This window comes from Falco cherrug, chromosome 2 (assembly GCF_023634085.1).
Source record: "Falco cherrug isolate bFalChe1 chromosome 2, bFalChe1.pri, whole genome shotgun sequence".
Classification (NCBI taxonomy): Eukaryota; Metazoa; Chordata; class Aves; order Falconiformes; family Falconidae; genus Falco; species Falco cherrug.
In genome coordinates, this window is record NC_073698.1 from 49,775,445 (window position 1) to 49,796,042 (window position 20,598).

The following is a 20,598-nucleotide window of genomic DNA, read 5'->3' on the forward strand; positions in this document are numbered from 1 at the left end:
AGACTATCTTCATTGTTTGCAAAATTGTATGTCTTACAGTACATGCCACCAATATGTGATAATAAAATTAATCCATCAAAAATATGGATTATATGCCAGGATATTGGATGATATTTTTATTTATGTAACAAATCAGAAGCACAAAAGTAAAACAAAGAAAATTTAAAAAAAGGAAAATTGACAGCTTTAAACTGAATGAGTGACTGTTCCTTACATTCACTAAGAAAGGTTATTCATATTAAATAAAATTTCAGTATAGACTGTAAGAACTCTCAAAATACAAAGCCTAGTTTTGCAGATTTGAAATCTACCTTGAGAAATTCATAGAATGTATACTCCCCCATTTACACTCATCTTGTGAACATATAATCTTAAAAGTGTTTCTTTCCTGCCCACCAAGTTTCAAAAACTAAACAATTTTTTTCAGAACTCTTGCAGCTGAAGTTAATTTCATTCAGAAAGCATGAGAGTGATACCTTTGAGAAAGTTATGTCAAGACAAATTTGGGTAATGCTTTATTATCCGTTTGTTTTCAAATTGTCATTTTAACAATATACTAAGCATAGTTTGAACAACTGTTTTGTGACCTATGGGGAAAAAAACCCCAGCTTTCTACAGTAAATGGATAGAGTTCATAAAAACAACTTCAGAAATAAATAGCACAAGGTGCAGCTTTCAGATATGACCAGAATGAAGCAATTCTTCATCCAGTCTTTTTTTTTCCATTTCTGTTGACCTCAGTTCAAAGCATTTTGGGGAGCATCTAAATTTACGTAAGAACCATCAAAAGTTATGCATGAACTGTAAACTTCCAATAAATGATAAATACTTGTATGATTGTACTTTTTTTTCCCTCCCTCTGAAATTGGGTTCCTAATACCAAATCTGAAATTCTGAGTCCTATTCAATCTCCATTTCTATTCCCAAAGTTCTCCAGAAGCCTACCATTTCGCTTTTTCTTCAGTTCAGAAGCAATTCAGCCTTGACAGAGATGAGCAGTTAGCTGCCTGTAGATATGAGAAGAATCAGAGATAACGTTGGTCTGTTGCTTGATGATGTTGGTCACCTCACAAGTAGGGATGTAGACAAAGTGGAGATATTTAATGCCTTCTTTGCCTCTGTCTTCAACACTGATGATGGGCCTCGGGAGCCCCAGCACCCTGTGTTGGAAGACTGTGACTGTGGGGTATGATAAACTCCCAGCTGACCCTGAACGTGTTCAAGACTTGCTGCTCCAGCTGGATATACATAAGTCAATGGGGCCTGATGGGATTCATCCCAGGGTACTGAAAGAGCTGACCAGTGTTATCGTGGGACCTCTCTTCATTATTTTTTGATGGTCTTGGGAGTCTGGAGATGTCCCAGTCAACTGGAAGTTGGTAAAAATTGTCCCAGTTTTCAAGAAGGAAAAGAAGGAAGACCCAGTCTCACTTCAGTGCCTGGCAAAACTATAGAGATAGTTATTCTGGGAATTATTGAAAAACACTTGAGAGACAACACAGTCATCGGTCACAGCCAGAAGGGATTCATGAGAGAAAGCCCTGCTCAACCAACTTAATTTCCTTTTATGACAAAGTCACCCATATAGTTGACAAAGGGAAGCCAGTAGATGTGGTATTTTTTTATTTTAGCAAAGCTTTTGATACTGTCTCTTACTGTATCCTCCTGGACAAAATGTCTGGCACACAGGTAGGTAAGTCCATAATATATTGGGTGAGCAACAACGGGTCAGGCTCAAAGGGTTACAGTAAATGGGGTTACACCAGGCTTGCAGCCAGGCACCAGTGGGGTTCCCTAGGGCTCAATTTTAGGGCCAGTGCTCTTCAACATTTTTATGAATTATCTGGATGCAGGTATCAAATGTACATTAAGTTTGCAGATGATAGTAAATTAGGAGGAACTGTGGACTCCCTCAAGGGTATTGAGGCCTTACAGAGGGATCTGGATAGAGTGGAAAGCTGGGCAATTGCCAGCTGTATGTAATTTAACAGGAGTAAGTGCCAGATCCTCCACCTGGGGCAGGGCAATCCTGCTTATACATATAAATTGAGGCATGAGGGCCTGGAGAGCAGCCATGCAGAAAGCGAACTGGGGGTTTGGGCTGATGGTAAGTTGAATATGAACAGTGTACTCTGGCAGCCAAAAGGGCCAACTGTGTCCTAGGGTACCTCAAGCACAGCATAACTAGCTGGCCAAGGGATATAGTTGTCCCACTCTACACTGCACTGGTGTGGCCCCACCTTGAATACAGTGTGCAGTTTTGGGATCTTCAGTATAAGGACATAAAATTATTTGAGTGTTTTCAGAGGAGAGCAACCAAGATGGTGAAAGGTCTTGAAGGCAAGACTTATGAGGAACAGGTGAGATCACTTGGTTTGTTCAGCTTGGAGAAGGCTGAGGAGTGACCTCATCTCAGTCTACAACTTCCCCAGGAGGGGAATCTCCTCTCTCTGGTGACCAGCGATAGGACACAAAGAAATGGAATGAAGCTGCATTGTGGGAAGTTCAGGTTGGACATTAGGAGAAGGTTCTTCATAGAAAGGATAGTCAGTCACTGGAACAGGATCCCCAGAGAAATGGTCACAGTGCCAAGCCTGTCAGAGTTGAAGGAGCATCTGGAAAACACTCTTTGTTATGTGATTTCGTTCTAGGTGGTCCTGCAAGGAGCAGGGAGTTGGACCTAATAATCCTTATAGGTCTCTTCCAACTTGAGATATTCTGTGATTGCATGCCGTGACTCTCTGATTCTGTATCACATGTAAGCAGGCAGTATATCCAGAAACTAGATACAGTCCTGCCTGAGGGGTTCATTCCAGTCATTATTGCTGGAGCAAAATTTGTGACTGAGCTGTGTGTAAAAAAGCTGCAGAGAACACTGCTTTCTTTCAAGAAATACATACAGGAGAAAGTAATAGTGATGGCAGTTCTTTCTCCCTCATACTCTTTCCAAATAATTTTGTAATTGAGATACTCAGCTAACTTGCAGTTAACTTAGATTTGTCTCAGCATGAAAGGAATCAAACCCATAATTGGCCTGATCTCATCACCAACCACCTATTGTGGGATGGGAAGTTTCTGCATCTTGTGAAGCTGTTCCAGAAGGAATAAATGATATTTCAGTCTTTCTGTCCTATAAGTGCTTGCCTTACATGTCAAAAAGATGATCATTTATGCTACTTTCTTAAGATATTTTTCCTTGTAAGAGGAAAAGTAAGGAAAGGAAACTGTACCTGAGAATGTCTATTGTATTCCGAGAAAGATTATTCTGATTTATTAATCTCAAAGTATCTAAGAGAAAACTATAAAGGAAGAGAAAGGCTGATATAACAGTTGATAAATGCATAAAAAGCATGTAACAGTATACTTGTATATTATATCTAAAAACTACTTGAATCTTTCATGAATAACTAATGTGGAGAGACAACAAGATTTTAAGAAACACATTGGCAGTGTCTGGTTCTTATACTGAATTAGAACCATTATTTGATATGGGGTAATATATTTGTATGTGCAGAAACTGAACAGAAAAAGCAAAAATGAATTGGTTGCTTAGCTTCATAGTCCAAAGTAAAACCAGGTTTATGCTCACAAGTTCATCCAATTAAAAGACTTCTCTGACTGTGAAAAAATGGGATTTGGGATTTTACTACAGAAATAATTTGCAAAAGCTACTTATGCCATCTAACAACTGTAAGTAGTGTCTGATGTGAATGATTATCAGCAGGACTGGGCTAAGTGTTTATTTGCATTTGGGGTTTTCTTGTAATTTATTCTAGGGCTCTGTTTAGATTCCTTTTTTCAAGAAGACTATCTTAGATTTCAAAATAAACTGTTTCATGCAAAGCCATGGTCCATGTACAAGGGGATGTATATATAAAAGTGTGTGCATGTATGTGTGTCTACTGTTCAGCTCTCCAAAGTAGTTGCACACTAAGTCTAAACTAATAAAGGTCTAAACTAATAAAGTTCTTCCAGGTGTATGGGTTTCTACCTCAGGATGTCAGTGCAGAATGGTACTTATTTCTCAGTGCTGGGCTACTGCAATAAAGAGGAAACTGTGAGATGACAGTATGGGGAGTGACATCTGTTGATTGGGAGGACAGTTGTGTGGTGTTGAATCAGCTGTCCTGGGAATGGCAAGAAATGTTCAGATGCAGTAAAAAAAGTTAAGATCACTGTTTTAGTCTTTCACTTGCCCTCTCTCAAACCTGCAATTGAAACTATGTGGATTCCAGTTGAATATTCCTTTCAATTCTTGACAAAGTATTTATACATGTACATACTATATTAAAAATTAAGATTAAAGAGCAGGGGCAAAATTACATAAATAAATGCAAAAACTTTAGTAGAGAAATATTTTTCATGTTTGTTTAGGAAACAGTGCATAACCGTCTCATAAGAAAAATATCTTTTTGTATTAAAATTAAGGACTTATGTTTGGATTTGCATACAAAGCAAAACTAGAACATTATGTTATAAGTAGTCTCAAACTGAAATGCTCATTTCTACTATTTTTAATGTTTGTATTTTCTGCATGCCCTCAGAACAGCTAGATTTTTTTCTTTTCTAGTAGCACCAAAAGGTTATGCAACATTTTACATGATGATTTTGAAAAAACATGCTATTGTATAATTTGATTATTATAAACATTTAAAGGTATTAATCAAAATGTCTAAAGGACAAGCTAAGAATTACTACTATCTTATTGTCAACATTCCTGATTTATACTTAAAGGAAATGGACACCCTAATAACTGTGACAGAACTGTATATCGAGAACATAGGCCTATAGTCAGATCATTTACTAGGGAGTGTCTGTTAGATATGTAATGTAGCTCCTTATCTGACTTCAGGCTGATCTGTGATTGCACCAAGCTAAAAAGGCAGTCTGAACCTCCTCTCCTCTTCCAAAACTTGCCTGAACACTCCTCTTACTGTGCTCTCTCTTGTGCTTCTGCAAGGTGTCGTACTAACTTTCTCATCCAACTAAAGGAAAACCTTGCAAAAATGAAATTAATTTTCATTTGGATAAAGTAAATTATGGAAGTAATTCATGGCCACAGGAGAGGAAGATATCTCACAGAGGTGGGTGGTAGATGGGAGTGACCTCAGCAGCAGGCAGAGGGCCAAAATATTTGAGCAAGTTGTGGATGGAGTGTTTTTAAATGGGTAATGAAAATTAATTTCACTAGACTACTAAAGAAGTTAGAAAAGGCAAAAGGAAGATAATTTGAGGATGCACTGTTCCTCTGGTTGTCTCTTTTTAAATGAAATTAGTCAAAAATATCAGTCATTTCACAAGTGAATAAATCTATTTATTTAAGAAAAAAAATGAGGCTTATTTTAACTTTTCAGGTACTCCTAAACACAGTTGCTTAAAAAGATTAGGTCAAATGTCTTATGTAGGTGTTCAAAGTTATGACTTGTTAAAATCTTGCCTGAATGCTATAAATTCATCCTTTTCATGTTGTGCGAGACTCTGGAAAGTTGTGTGAGACTGAGGAATGGGAGATTTTCCGGGAAAATTAATTTCTTGATAAGCATCAAAGTTCTCCCATATTCAACACTTCCACATAAGCACAGGTTGTCTGTTTTCAGTAGAGCATTGGCACCTGCCCTCTGAAAGCACAAATAGAGGTATTTGATCTAAATCAGAAATTACTGATTTATGACAGAAAATGATGCATTAATGACAGAAAGTGACTAAAAATACATGATGTACTCTCTCTCATATTTTCCTCAGGACAGCCACTAGGATTGGGGAGAGAAAAAAGCAACATGTAGAAGGTACCGTTTCTTCTTTTTAACCAAACACAGTGAAGTAATTTCTCCTTGATCTTTACCTCCTTACAACTCATATCTGGAAGTGTAAGTTGGAGAAGAATTTCTGCCATAAAAATAGATTTATCTTTAAAAAAAAGGGAAATCAACCTAAATCTATTATTTTTAGAAACTGTTAGTATGAAAATGGTTTCTATTAAAAGTAGATTGTGTGTGCTGTCTTTATGTGTTTCTTGATGTGTGCTCATACTTATGCATGCATCCACTCAACAGATATTTATTTGCCTACACCATCATCATCTATGCCTAGCTTCTCTCTTGTGCTGTTATTCCCAGTTGTTTAGCAAAGTCATGGTCTTAAGCAATGTGGACAAAGGTTCTCAGTGAAGTATATAAAACTGATAAATCTTTGAATTGTTGTAAATAAATGCCTGTGTTTTCTGTTTTGAAGAAAGCATGGTGAAAATACAAAATGTGCTTGAAATTATAGTAGAAATAAAAAAAAAAAAATAGGAAGTTGTATTATAAAAATGAAATTAAAAGCACCAGTAAACATTGCTTCCTATACAAATTGATCTGCAATGGAGCAAGGTCTCAGTAAACCCTGGAAAAGCAGAATATGATGCTTTATGAGGCTTTTGTGGTTAACAGGTTTTGGTAAGAGTGTTTTTAGTAATGAATGAAAGCAACTTCAATTAATTGACTGTTCTTCCATTTCCCTTTTCGGGGTTATACTCTGATTTATTACATCTTGATGGGAGAGCAAAAGCATTGTCTGATGAATGACTCAGTAAGGGCCAATTCTATTCAAACCAGTCTTCTGTCTCCTTGAAGTCTCTGGAAAAAGTTCTCTTTGCATCTGTATGGTCTTTCTGATTCGGATGATGTAAACTATTTGACAAAGCATGCAAGTGGCTGATTAAGTACTTGTTTAAGTCCCAATTGTTTCAAAGAGTAAATGACAGGAAACGAAAGTTCTAAATGGCTAAAACCAAATAATATTTCTGCATAATAAAAGCACATTACTTATATGGCTAGAATATAAATCACAAGAACAGTCTATCACTTCTTCCCAGAAAGGATGGAACAAAGCCAGTCTGTCTAACTTAAGTACTTAAACTTAGTTTCACAGACATGTCTCTGGAGGACTTGGAGTCAGCCACACCATTATTAAAGGAAGAGAACTTTACCTGACATTAAAAAACCCCACCAAAAACCAAACCAAACCAAACAAAAAAACCTCCTAGCAAACACAAAAAGACCACAAAGCATTTAAACATCTGAAGTTTAGACTCAAATTAATTGTCATGAATTCCACTCATGTTTTAACATTTTTCTGTGGCATTCTTATACTGGATTTCTGAATAGAGCTAACCGGTTCATTCTGTAAAAAATAATATTACATTTGGAATTAAAAAAACCTGAAAACTAAACAACCACAAACACAGAGCACACACATCCCTCCCATCCCCCTGAATTTACTCCAGAATTATTTGAGGAACATTATAGGGAATTCTACATTCATAAGTGATGACAATTATGCCTGAAAATTCTGTAATTTTCTTTGAAATCTATAGTATTATTTGAAGAGGTTCAATCATTCTGAAAATCAGGCCAGTTACTCAGTAAATGTGATTTACCATGGGTTTGACAGCCTACAGTTATGTCCAGTCCACAGTGTGGTGCCTTGTACAGAAATTTCTCAGCTAGTCATGAAGGAGCTACTTATGAAATTGGAACTGTATCAGCTCTGTGATACTCTGTATCATTGCCTTATTGACCTGACTATACTGTTTGTATGCCATGAGTTAGTATTCTTAAATAGTTCTGTACTAACTCATGCAAATCTACTAACTAATTTGAGCTCTTATGATATCTCTATTGCAGTACCCCATGTTGTGGCAGAAAAATATCCAAAACTTAGCCATCTGTAAAAACAGGCTTTATAAAAACTAAATTGTTTCATTTTTTCTTCAAATTAAATTGAATACATTTATTGTTTTATGTGCTACGGGTATGTCCTTATTAGTGTAAGCACCACAGGGGTGAAAAACAAGGGCAGAATTTTATGTCCTGGATTGTTTTTGGACTGAGTGCCAAACTAAAGGCACCTAAAAGAAATTACTAAATTAATAATACCCGGGGTCTCATCTATAGCCAGTGGAGAGAGCTAGCCACTTCAATGTGTGTCTTATGCTGTACAGAGGTCCTAGTGTCAATATATAGGACAGTTACATCATATAAGTACCTATATAAAGATGATGTCAATCAATGAATCACTGCTAAAATATTAATAAGGACTAAGATAAGTAAAACTGAGCTGTAAATGAAATAACAAAACTCTTTTTCCCACAGAAATTATATAACTATAGCATAATAAGCTATATTTTGTTTTACTTTCAAGGATTTTAATGAATTTTAAATTTGCCATTTTCAACTCAAAATGCTTTTTATTTGTATCTGCTTGGAAAAATGAATTTCTTCTACCACAAAGGAAGTTCTGCATAAGAAGATGGTGAGTCTTGATGCAACTGCATGTACAAACAACTCACCTGCAAGCTATTTATCAGTTATAAAATATGATAAGTAATTGGAAAAAATCTCAAAGGATCATTTTTCTAATTGCATAAAACAGTTGGGATTTTTTCATAAATGCAACATAAATATATATATATATGTTTTATAATATATGAATGTATTTATTCAATGATACAGTTGCTCTGAACTGTTAGGATTTTGCCCTATGTTATTTCAGACATGTTTGCTTGGATTCCCCCACCCCACCCCCCCTTTATTCTAATGTTGCTTAAATGACAAGAATAACTTTTGCCTTAGGTTATCCTAGAGGAACTGAGTGCACTTGGAAATTACAGAGGTAGAACAGAAAGTAAAATATGGCTCATAAAATTTTTCATCTGAATCAAAAATTTGCTGACCCTGATAGTTGAAAAATGTCCTGAACAAGACAGCCAGCAGCAAATAATATGTACCACTATTAACAGAAAAGCAATAGCTGACAGTTTTTATTCTGAGTTGGCTTAAGAAATTTGCTTGTTCTAAAAACATATAAAAATATATTATAAAATATTCTTTAATATTGGAGACAATCCAAGTTCTGGCATATATAACCACTATTAGAAATGATCTATTATTCTGTGTCTTAGTTTTGAGTACTTTTGAGAAGAGGGAAATAAAATGAACAAAGAACAACAGAGCTCTTGTTAATTAATTTATTTCATAGGCATATGATACAACAGTCCAAAATAAGTGTCAGAAAGCATAGCTGAATGTTTTACTAATGCTTTGCTCTTACATGCATAGATGTTAGCTTCTATTTTGTTTTTTCTTTTCTACAGTGTATTAAAAATCTCCAGAGCCAGACATTTCAAATCAGATGATTAGAAAGGAACAAAAAGTAACTGAGGTTTTCTGTACACAAAGAAGAATTTGCTTGCAAGCACATTTCCCCCATCAATTTTTTTTAAAAGCATGCTAGGTAATTATTACTTTACATATAGCTCAGTTCTGAAGTAACTCCTGAATTGTTTGTTATCTTTTCTCTGTTATAACCAGCACGTTGATCTCTAGGATAAGTGCTACCTTCTCAGACAGTACAATAGCTCTCTAATAGCTGTCCGTTAAAAAGCAAGATATCAAATCCTAAATCCTTAGTATTTAGGCTCTCTGAATACCTAACAAAGAGACGGATTCCTCCAAAAGGCAATTTTCCTCTAATGAAAATAGGCCTTTAGTGGAGAAAGAATAATGTCAAATTTCCTAATCTTTCCCTTTCCTAAATAAAAGATGTTTCCTAGATGTCTATTTCCTAGATGTCTTTTACTAGACACTTTCCATCCTCAGTTTAAGAAAAACTCACTCTTTGGAAGTTCTTATCAGTATTTGACTAGAAGACATCTAACTTTATATTTATGTGAAACAAATCTCTTCATGAACATTCAGAGTAATTATTACATAAATCAAATAGCTGTTCCATTTAAGATTTTGGTTTAGGCACTACTGGTTGCTAGCTTTAGGACTCTGATGTTCTTTATTTTTTCTTTCTTGGCCTTCCTTTCAAACATAAATTAAAACTCTATTGATAATAATGTGTCTGGTCAGGCTTTTTGATTTTGGGGATTTTTTGGGGGGGAGTACGCAGGAAACAAATCTAGTAGTAATAAGCACATGGAAAAGCTTGTACATATACTGATATGTGCAATATACGTACTAATATATTGGATATGCTAACCGTCTGTCAATATTTACCTTACTACACTCACTAGACTTACTAGACTAAGCTTATTACAGTTACCTAGACTTGTCTTACAAGGTGAACGTTAGAAATGAAAAAAACACCTTTGCTCTTTGTTTAAAGACTTCCAGGTGAGGCTGCAAATCTTCTAAAGACATACTTCTTCAATACATTATCAAAAGCCTTGCAAAAACAGGCACATGAATTGACCTGGAAGATTTTGGTCTGCATTCTGCTTCTGGTTATAAATCATCTGTAAATAAAAGGAAATACTTGCTTTCTGAAATGCAAGACATTGATGACCTTGGTGAATACTTGTGCTGGCTTTGGCTGGGGTAGAGTTCATTTTCTTCATAGTAGCTAGTATGGGACTATGGTTTGTATTTGTGCTGGTAAGTGAAGATAATTCAGGGATGTTTTAGTTATTGCTGAGCAGTGCTTACAGAGCATCAAAGCATGGACTGAAAAGTGTTAAAGAGGGGAATGACCATGGGGAATTTCAGTTGTTGTAATTGTGGTGAGGGGACAAAGGGTGGATTTTGTGCAAATTGTCCACTTTAGTTTGGTGTTGTGATGATCTTATTTTGATTTTGGTGTGGGGAATTCTTTTTTGTTGATGTAAATGAATGTTGTGAAGATTGTGAAGATCATGTAATGAATATAAATTGTAATGATAATTCTTAAATACATGATTTACAGAGGCAAGGGGTGGTATGTATTGGGTTTGCATGGCAAGAATTTGGTAGGAGAGGGACTTCAGGGGTGGCTTCTGTGAGAAGCTGATAGAAGTTTCCTTTATCCCTGACACAGCTAAAGCCAGCTAGCTCCAAGTCAGACCTGTCTTTAATTGTACTTTCTCTCCCCTGTCCAGTTGAGGAGGGGAGTGATCAGAGTGGCTTGGGTGAGCAACTGACATCCAGCCAGGGTCAACCCACCACAATACTTTCTGTGCTGTATAGTCTAATAATATAGCCCCAGCCATGTCTTGTCCTACTCTAAGTATTTAATATATTCAGTGGACCCCCCAGAAACAGAAGTGCTTCTCCTGTGACATGAGACATATAGCGTAGTTCTTTGTTACTTTATTTCATTTCACTTAATTTGTGAAATGGTCATCTTAAATCTGAAACAGGTATAGAAATATTTTTCCTGTGTTTTTCAGCTCTGACATGGACAAAGGTTCAATTTCTTCTTTAATGCAGCAGAGGAAATGGGGAAATGAACACTTCTATTTGTGACATCTCCCCTAGCATAATGAAGCAGGCCAAAAAAGATCACTTTAAGTTCTTACAGGATTTAGTGATAAGAGTCATGAAAAGCAGCTAAGCAAGGATTGTGGAGAAAGACTAGTTAATGTATTGGTGAGCATTATCTAACAGCAATTTTTTGTCTGTGATATGTGATCATGGCTTGTGGAATGTTACTTGTATTCTTTTGCCTCAACTTGCTATAGCTTATGGCTGTAGTCCATTCAGAGATAATGTATAGAATGGAGATTGAAAATGGTATTGAATTCTACCACATTTTTCACAAGTTTTCAAATTTATGAAGCAAAGGAACACAGTAACTGTGTCAGTACAGAAGTGGACACTGGCATAGTTTAGAAGTGTGCAGATTCCATAGTAGTTTAGTATGAGATTCCATCTACAGTTAAGATACAATAAAGGACTAAAAATGTGAGCTAAGTATCTAAATTCATACTATTATCATTAGAAATTAGGGACTTGGTTCCCCAAACGTGGGCTGCTAAAGTCCTTTCAGATGCCTTCTGCTATATGAGAAATATGCAAAAGGCTAGAAGTTACGATGAAGATGCATGGTAGACCTATATCCTCTTTGAGAAGCATGTAGAAATCAGGTTGGATGACTTTGTGCATCTTAAACATCTCCTGATGCCCATATTAAGGCTACCAAATTGTACCTCTAGAAGCTCCATTGACTATATTCTTTAAATCACTCTTCATTTAATAAAAAAAATAAAAAGTGTTTAATCACTTAGAGTAGGTGTAGTCACCTGACTTCCAGTATTTTCTCTTGACTTGAAACTATCTCCCACAATTTAATTCAGTTGCGTTAACACAAAGAACTAGAGTTATATGAGATGACCCAAGAAGATGACAGCCTAGGGCAGGTAAGGCAAGAGACATTTAAACATAGAAACACATTGGCAAAGACCTTTATGTTTCATTGCAAGGATTCTGGTAGAAGGTCAGTTCTAATCCTAACATACATAACCCTACACGTAGCAAGTACCTGATATGGCTTTATTTCACAGAAGTGCCCTAGGGGCCAGGAACCAAGCTGATTGTTTCAGACATTGTCTCTGCACTGCCTATGGATTTGGTAATACTGTTCTCTATGTCTGTTTGAGCCAGAGGGCTGTTTTTACTGTATTTAAACTTCTTTTAGCATACTCCTGCCTCTTTATCTTCATTAATCAGAAAGAAAGCCTGAAGTGACTTGGTCAGACTAGTCATCTGCACTATAAATATCTGCATCTAGTCAACATTTTTTCATCCTTCAATTCTCTTTGTAGTCTATAGTATCTTCAAGGAATTGTTTGTTCCTAAAATAGATATCTAATACAGTCATATGAATTGTTCAGAGAATTCTTTTTGTCTTTGGTAATAATAGAGCACTCGGACAAATAGCTTAAATGCAGATTATTTCTACAACATAGAGTCTAAAGCTGGTTGAGATGAAAACCTTCATAGTTCTTATCTTTAACATAATCAGTTTGTCATAATACAAGAAACATTTAGAATTTCAAACTTTGAGCTCACCATTTTGATATCACTGTATAGATAGATTTGTATGGTGAAGAAAGTTATATAAAAGCAAAGAACCTTAAGATTCTGAAAAACAAGGGATGTTTGATCTACTCAGTAAAATTTAACAAACTGAAGATTTTTCTTATGTGTTTCAAAAGTTCTTTTAAAACAAGGATTACTAAATGCTTAAGACTTATGAAAGACTCATCTGTAGGTTTCATGTGGCAGCCGATGATGACAGTAAAAGTGCTATTCACAAAATCAAAGAAATAGAGTCTATGTAGTTATTTTCCATACACAGGATAAGATTTTTCTCTGAGCAGTTAATATTTTACAACATAGTTTAAATGGTTTAACCTAAAGATGACACATTTCCAGTGGAAGTTGTTTGAATGCATTTATATGTAAATGCAAAAAGACAAGGATGAGGAGTTATTTATAGGCAAGCTGTTTTAGTTTTACACAATGTAAGGCTCCTAAATCCATTTAAAAACATATTTTTAAGGGTCTTAACCTCCAACTCCTGTTATATCCAAGGAGATCTTTGTTTTCTTGTCTGGATTCAAATGATATTTAAAAGCTTATATACACCTGCATACCAGCATGTGGATAGTATAAATTGTCATGGCTCCGTAGACATCAATATGAGTTTATACAGATATAAAAATAAAAATCCTTTTCTGAGGGAAAAGTAAATAAAAAACACATTTCATTTCATCAAAAGAAGTATTTAAAGGAGGAGTTTATAGTAGGCTAGTTGGTGGATAAAGACCATATTGCAGAAAAGTGGAGTAATGGCATGGCAAAGTGGAAACATCTAGGGAGAACATGGTAGGGGAGGCTCTCACACTTCGCCTTAGCAAGTGGCACAGCTGGGGTCCATCTCAAGTGCTAGGACACGTGCATACAACCTGAGAAGCACAATGGGAGGTCTGGTTGGGTATAGGCTTTTGGGAAGAACTGGCAAGGAAAACAAAAGTGGGGAAATGGTGCTGTATGCAAAGGACCTTGTCAAATGCACAGAACTTTGCCTCTGAGTGGACGATGGCTGTTTGAGCATTTATGAGCCAGGATCAGAGGAGGAGGTCAGTGAGGAAAATATGGTGGATGTCAGCTACAAACAGCCAAATTGAGAAGTCTATGTGAGCAAAACCTTTTTAAAATAATAACAACAAAGATACACAGTTCTAAGTTCTGATTCTCATGGGTTACTTTAACCACCCTGCTATCTACTAGAAGGGCAATGTGGCATAACATAAGCAATTAATGAGATTTCTGGACTGCACTGGGGACAATTTTTTGATTGAGGTGCTGGACAGTCAACTAGGGATATGCTTTGTTGGGCCAATGAATTTAAAATTTTCTTACTGGCAAAACCAGAATACACCATACATACAGATCCAGTAATTTATTGCTAAACTAAGTAACGTTTTAACTGCCTAATAAAAATACAACAAAAGTTATTATCAATCCAGTTAAAAGAATACTAGCATTCATAGTTCTAATTGTCTAATTAATTCAGAAAAAAACTCTCTCATAAATAACAAAGTCAAAATTGTTCCTCATAAACTTTCTAATATCTACCCCTTTTCTGCTCTAAGACTACTATGTCTTTCAGAGCTCCTGCGAAACCTATGGTTGATAGGTTGAAATGGTCTCCCAGAAAGGATGTGGAGAGTTATGAGGGACTGCCAGTATTCCAATTCCTTGCCAGGAGGGCTGTGAAGTTAACTGCAGAAATTCCTTCTTTGTCTTGGATCTGCCTTGGTTAGTTTTATAGTCTGCATATTTGCTCTTTCCTTATTAGTTCCCAAATAAAATTTTATTACATTTTTCTAGTTAGCTATTAGGTAGTTACCCGATAGCACACACCCCCACCCCCTGCCACTCTTAAACACAAAGGGTTAATGTGGCTCCCAAGTTTTTATACCACACGTTATTCAGCAAGCTCAGCTAACAACAAGGTAGTCAACAGTAACCTGGCTGTTAGACAGTTGTTAGTCACAGCCAGAAGAAGGTAATGTCTATTCAGGACAAAGTATGTCCAAACAAGATATGAGGCCTACATTGGTGACAATACAAAGCCTGTGGTCTGCTACTAGCAACGTTACTAGATTTCTTTAACTACTTTACTCACTTAGAAGGAAGAACTGGTTAGAGATGTGAAAGCTGACAACAGACTTCACTGAAGCAGCCATGAGATGGTGGAATTCACAATCTTGAAGGAAGCAGGAAAAAAAAAAAAGTATTAGAATAACAGCTCTGGATTCAGGAGAACAGACCTGGTCTTGTTGAGGGAACTAGTAAGAGAGGCTGCTCTAAAGGGCAGAGGAGTCAAGGCATGTTTGTTGCACTTAAATGACCTGTTAATCTTCTCAAAGCTCAGAAATTGTCCATTTCAGTGTGCAGAATGTTGAGCAAGCATGGCCAGAATGGTTGAAAAGGACCTCCTGACTAAGCCAAAATGCAAAAAAAAAAAAAAAAAAAAAAAAAAAAAGCTACAATCTACCCAGGAAGGTATCTAGCTATCCTGGAAGATTATAGAAAGACTGCTAAGGCATGCAGGGAGTTAGGAAAGCTGAAACTCAGCTGGAGCTGAAATTACTGAGGAGGCTGAAGGGCAAGAAGAAGGACTCTCAGAGGTATATCAATAGCAAAAGAAAAAAAAAATGAAAATAGGGGCTGCCTTTGAGTGGCAAAGGACAGCAAAAGGGTAAGATACTTGATGCCTTCTTCATTGCTGTTAGGGTCTGTGCACGGATAGCTATACTATGTGCATGCAGCTATACTAGCAAGATAACCTGAAAAATTATAGGTGTTACAAATAGCAAGCTAGAATTTACCATCTATGTCACAAATAACAGCTAAGGATAGCAAGTCAGCAGAATTAGGGCTCATTGTGAAAGAACAACCAACCAACTGTGTATTTCAGTGAAGGTGGTATGGTAAAAGACAAGAACTCTTTGGGATGAGGGGGAAGGGGAAGTGAATTTAAAGCAAAGCAAATCATGGGTGGGATTTGGGCTGTTCTGGAGTACCTGTTGAACAGCCCTGCATTTTATTAACATGGACAAGTAAAAATCACAGAATAACTTAGATTGGGAGGGGTCCCCAGAGATCTTTAGTTCAATATCCTGCTCAAAGCAGACCTAAGCAGATCAGTCTGATCAGGGAGGTATCCAGCTGAGTCTTAAAGAACTCCAAGGATGGAGGCTTCACAGCATCTATAGGCAACCTGCTCCAGTGTTTGAATACTGTCACAGTATAGACAATAAATCCTCTGTTCTAACCATATGTTTGGCTTACTTCCACAGGCTGGGAAGACCTGTGATGATTTCTCTAGCACCAATAAGGGAACATGCAAAAGCAAAAAAATGGATTCCTGTCAGTCTTCAATGTCTAACACTGCTGTCTGGTCCCCCAGGTGCCTTGTACCTGACATTATTATTAGTACCACTCACGGTATTAACTGTTATATATGATGAAGCCCTGCTCTCCGGGAAGCGGCTAAACACGTGCCTGCCGATGGGCAGTAGCAAATGAATTCTTTATTTTGCTTTGCTTGTATGCAGAGTTTTTGTTCTACCTATTAAACTGCCTTTATCTCAATCTATGAGTTTTCTCACTTTTACCCATCTGATTCTCTCCTCCATACTGCTGTGGGGCAATGAACAAGCAGCTGTGTGGGGCTGAGCTGCCTACCAGGACTAACTCACAACAGCTGATAACATTGTGAGGTTGCTCTCAAAATGGATAAATGGAGATTTCACATCTATTTTCAAGCAAAAAAGGAAGGAAGATCTGGGGAATGAAATTACAGTCAGCTTCACCTCATTACCCTGGAAGATTTTGAAGCAAATCCTGCTGTAAGTCATTTACATCTACATAAAGGAGATGGGGAACAGCCAGCATGTATTTACCAAGGCTGCTTTAGCAGCCTGATGGTCTTCACTGGTGAGATGTCTGTCTGTGTGGGTGAGGGGAGAGCCATGTATGTAAATTACTTTGATTTTTAGCAGCATTTCCACAGCCAGCCATAATATCTTTGCAGCCAAATCTCCTGAAGTTTGACAAAATTTGCAAAGTTTTGTACTTGGGATGGAATAATCCCATGCTCCAGTACAGTCTTGGTATTGCCAACTGGCTAGAGAACAGGTTTCCAGATAATGACCTGGGAATCCTGGTGGGCAAGTTAAACATAAACCAGCAGAGTAAACCCCACAGCAAAGAAAACCAACAATATACTGTGCTGTATTAGCAAGCATGTAGGCATCTGGTCAAAAAACGCTATTCCTTTCTGCTGGGTATTGTGAAATTGCATCTGGAGTACTGTGTACAGTTTTGAACTTCCCTTTACAAGGAAGAAACTGACAATCTGGAACAAGTTTGCCTAGGAAAGAGTTACTGAAATGATTTGGTAACAGGAGCATGACGTACAAGACACAGTTTTACTGTGATCTTCTCCTTGAAGGTGCACAGTGAAAGCTCAAGAAGGAATGTACACACTTTGTATTAAGAAAAAAATCCAATTAGCTATAAGGAAAACACCCTTCATAGCGAGTGTAGTGAAGCATTAGAACAAGCTACTTGGAGATACTGTAATCTGCATCCTTGTAGGTATTCAGAACTTGATGGGACAAGCCTTGAGGGAACATCTAACTCTTAAGTTAATTGTAGTTTTGAAGCTGGCCCAGGTTTGAACAAGTGTTTGCCTCCTATGCTCTCCAGGGATCCCACCTAAATTAATCCGATTTTATAATTTTGAGCTATCTAAGTCTTATGAATGAATTATAAGTTGACACGCATTTGCGTATTAGTATATTGCAGGTTTACCTATAACACTAAAATTATAATTTGAAACAATTTGAAGTGAGCTCAAGATCACATATAAAAGGAGACAATGAGTTAAGGAAACAAAGCAAAAATGGTAAGACATTGACTAGAAAATTAAGAGAATGTTTCAAAACTTTCGTTAAGTTTGCCACAGCAGAATTAACTTCTGTGCTCTCTAAACTTACAGTAAAAAGCACAGCAATGGACTAGATTTGCTAACCAGTGTAATAATGTGTCACAAGTATTTACAGAAACAGGAACTGTAAGACAGAATGCAATGGTAATGTGACACATGGTGGCTATTGTGGTTTCAAAACTAAATGAGAGAAGAGAAGGAAACTCTTAAACATACAGTTGTCTGAGTAATTAATTCAGATTTTCTTATTAATTTTTAAAATGAAGAAAAAGTAAGATTTTTTTTTTTATTATGTGTCCTAAAAGTTTGTTAATTAATATTGGATAGTTGCATCTATTATCAATGTTTTAGGAAAATCTAAGCAATTACATCTTACTGTTTTTCATAGTGCTAGCTATAAACTTAATAGCAGGAATTAATTGAAGATAAAATTAAAAATAATAACTGATTGCATATGGTGTCTAATTTAATTTTTTCTTTATATTTCATGTGAATGCTACAGTCACAACTAAAATCTTTAAATGACATTGGCATTCCCTCAGGGTCCCAAAATGTGTCTACCTAATATCAGCAAAAAAAAAAAGAAAATTACAAAAACAGCTTTCCTGTTCACCATAGCTGGTGTTTATATGTAACTGAAAAAGAAAGATTAATGAACCAATGTGCTTTTATCCAAGAAACATAATTAGTCTGCTTCAATGTCATGAATAATTAAGAGGGACTTTTTAAAAGAAAAAGTATGTTAAAGTCTAATTAAATTTTTGGAACTTATATGACAAGCCATGTTTTATGTGTTACTGTAAAACATTTTAAGACCCAGGGTCACAGTTTTCTGAAGGCCTTGTTCTTTGTATTGATACAATCTAGAATGCTTTTTTATAAGCAACAATTCTAACCAGAGCTTTAAATGCTTTGGGTTTCTAATTTAAAAATGTAAATTCATTTCTATTTGTGTTTTAACATTTCTATGCCACATTTGTGAATTATAAGATAATTTCTTGTGAGATTTAAAAATCTGGAACCAAACTGTATTTTAAGCAAACATGAATGAGAAGACCTAATTTGCAAATAATATTGCCAATAGTATTTGTCGATTGGCAATTATGTGAATCTTTTTCATATTGCAGTGTCTGTGGATAACAAAAATTTAAACAATTTATTCACATGCAAATTATTGAGGTCCATTTGGTACAATTTTTATCATTTACACATGAATGATGATGTACACAAAATCTGTGTGCAAATAGTAACTTACTTATTGTTTCCCTTACACCAAACAAGTAGAGCTATTTTCTCAACTATTAATAGTAGAAATACTGCTGTATTTTCCTCCTGGGTCAATTTTAACCTGGTAAACTGAGAATATATAAATATTTATGTAATTGCAGAAAAGGTGGCAGTGTCTTAGCAGGAACAAGTGGCAATAGAATATGAAAACCATAGGCTGTATTCTCTTGGCAGTGAGGGTTTAAACAGGTACATAATAGGATGATGATAAATATTTGAAAAGAACTTTCATTTGGAGATGCCTATTTCTGTCTACTGACTGTAAAGTCTAGTAGACTTATATGAAATTCCTAATTTTAGGCAACTAAATTTAGCTGACATGAACCCTCTTTTTTGTCAATTATACATATTTTTCATAAAAATTAAAAATATGAAAGGCTAAAATTGAAGCATGAGAATTACCATATCCTGAGGTCCATGAAACAAAATATAGCTAACTAGTCAAAAGAAGTGATTGTACCATTATATTCAACAGTGGTGTGGCCTCAGCTTTCATTCTGTATGCAGTTTTGGGCTCCACAATATAAGAAGGATACAAAACTACTAGATGTGTCTGTATTGGGTGTGTATGGCAAAGTTTTGGTAGCAGGGTGGTGACAGGAGTGGCTTCTGTGAGAAGGTGCTAGAAGCTTCCCCTATGCCTGACAGAGCCAATGCCAACTGGCTCCAAGACAGACTCACCACTGGCCAAAGCCCAGCTCAACAGCAAAGGTGGTAGCACCTCTGTGGTAACATATTTAAGAAGGGAAAAAAAGAAACCTGTGGAACAGCAACGGCAGCCAGAGATAAGACCAAGAACATGTGAGAGAAACAACTCTGCAGGCACCAAGGTCAGTGCAGAAGGAGGGGCAGGAGGTGCTCCAGGCACCGGAGCAGAGATTCCCCTGGCAGCCTATAGTGAAAACCATGGTGAGGCAGGCTGTGCCCCTGCAGCCCACGAAGATAAATGGTGGGGTAGATATCCACCTGTAGCCCATGGAAGACCCTATGCCAGAGCAGGTGGATGCCCAAAGGGGGCTGTCACCCTGTGGGAAGCCCATGCTGGAGCAGGATCCTGGCAGAACCTGTGGACCCATGGAGAGAGGAGCCCAGGCTGGAACAGGTTTTCTGGCAGGACTTGTAACCCCGTGGGGGACTCACACTGAAGCAGTCTGTTCCTGAAGGGCTGCACTCCATGGAAGGGACCCATGCTGGAGCTGTTTATGAAGAACTGCAGCCCGTGGGAAGGACCCCATGCTGGAGCAGGGGAAGAGTGTGAGGACTTCCCCATGAGGAGGAAGAAGCAGCAGAGACATGTGATGAGATGACTACAATCCTCATTACCCATCTCCCTGTGCCACTACAGGGGGAGGAAATAGAGAAAATTGGGAGTGAAGTTGATCCTGCGATTATGGAAAGGGTGGGGGAATGTATTTTTAAGTTTTGGGTTTATTTCTCATTATCCTACTCTGATTTGATCGGTAATAAATTACACTTATTTCCCCATGTCAAGTCTGTTTTGCCTGTGACAATAGTTGCTGAGCAATCTCCCTGTCTGTA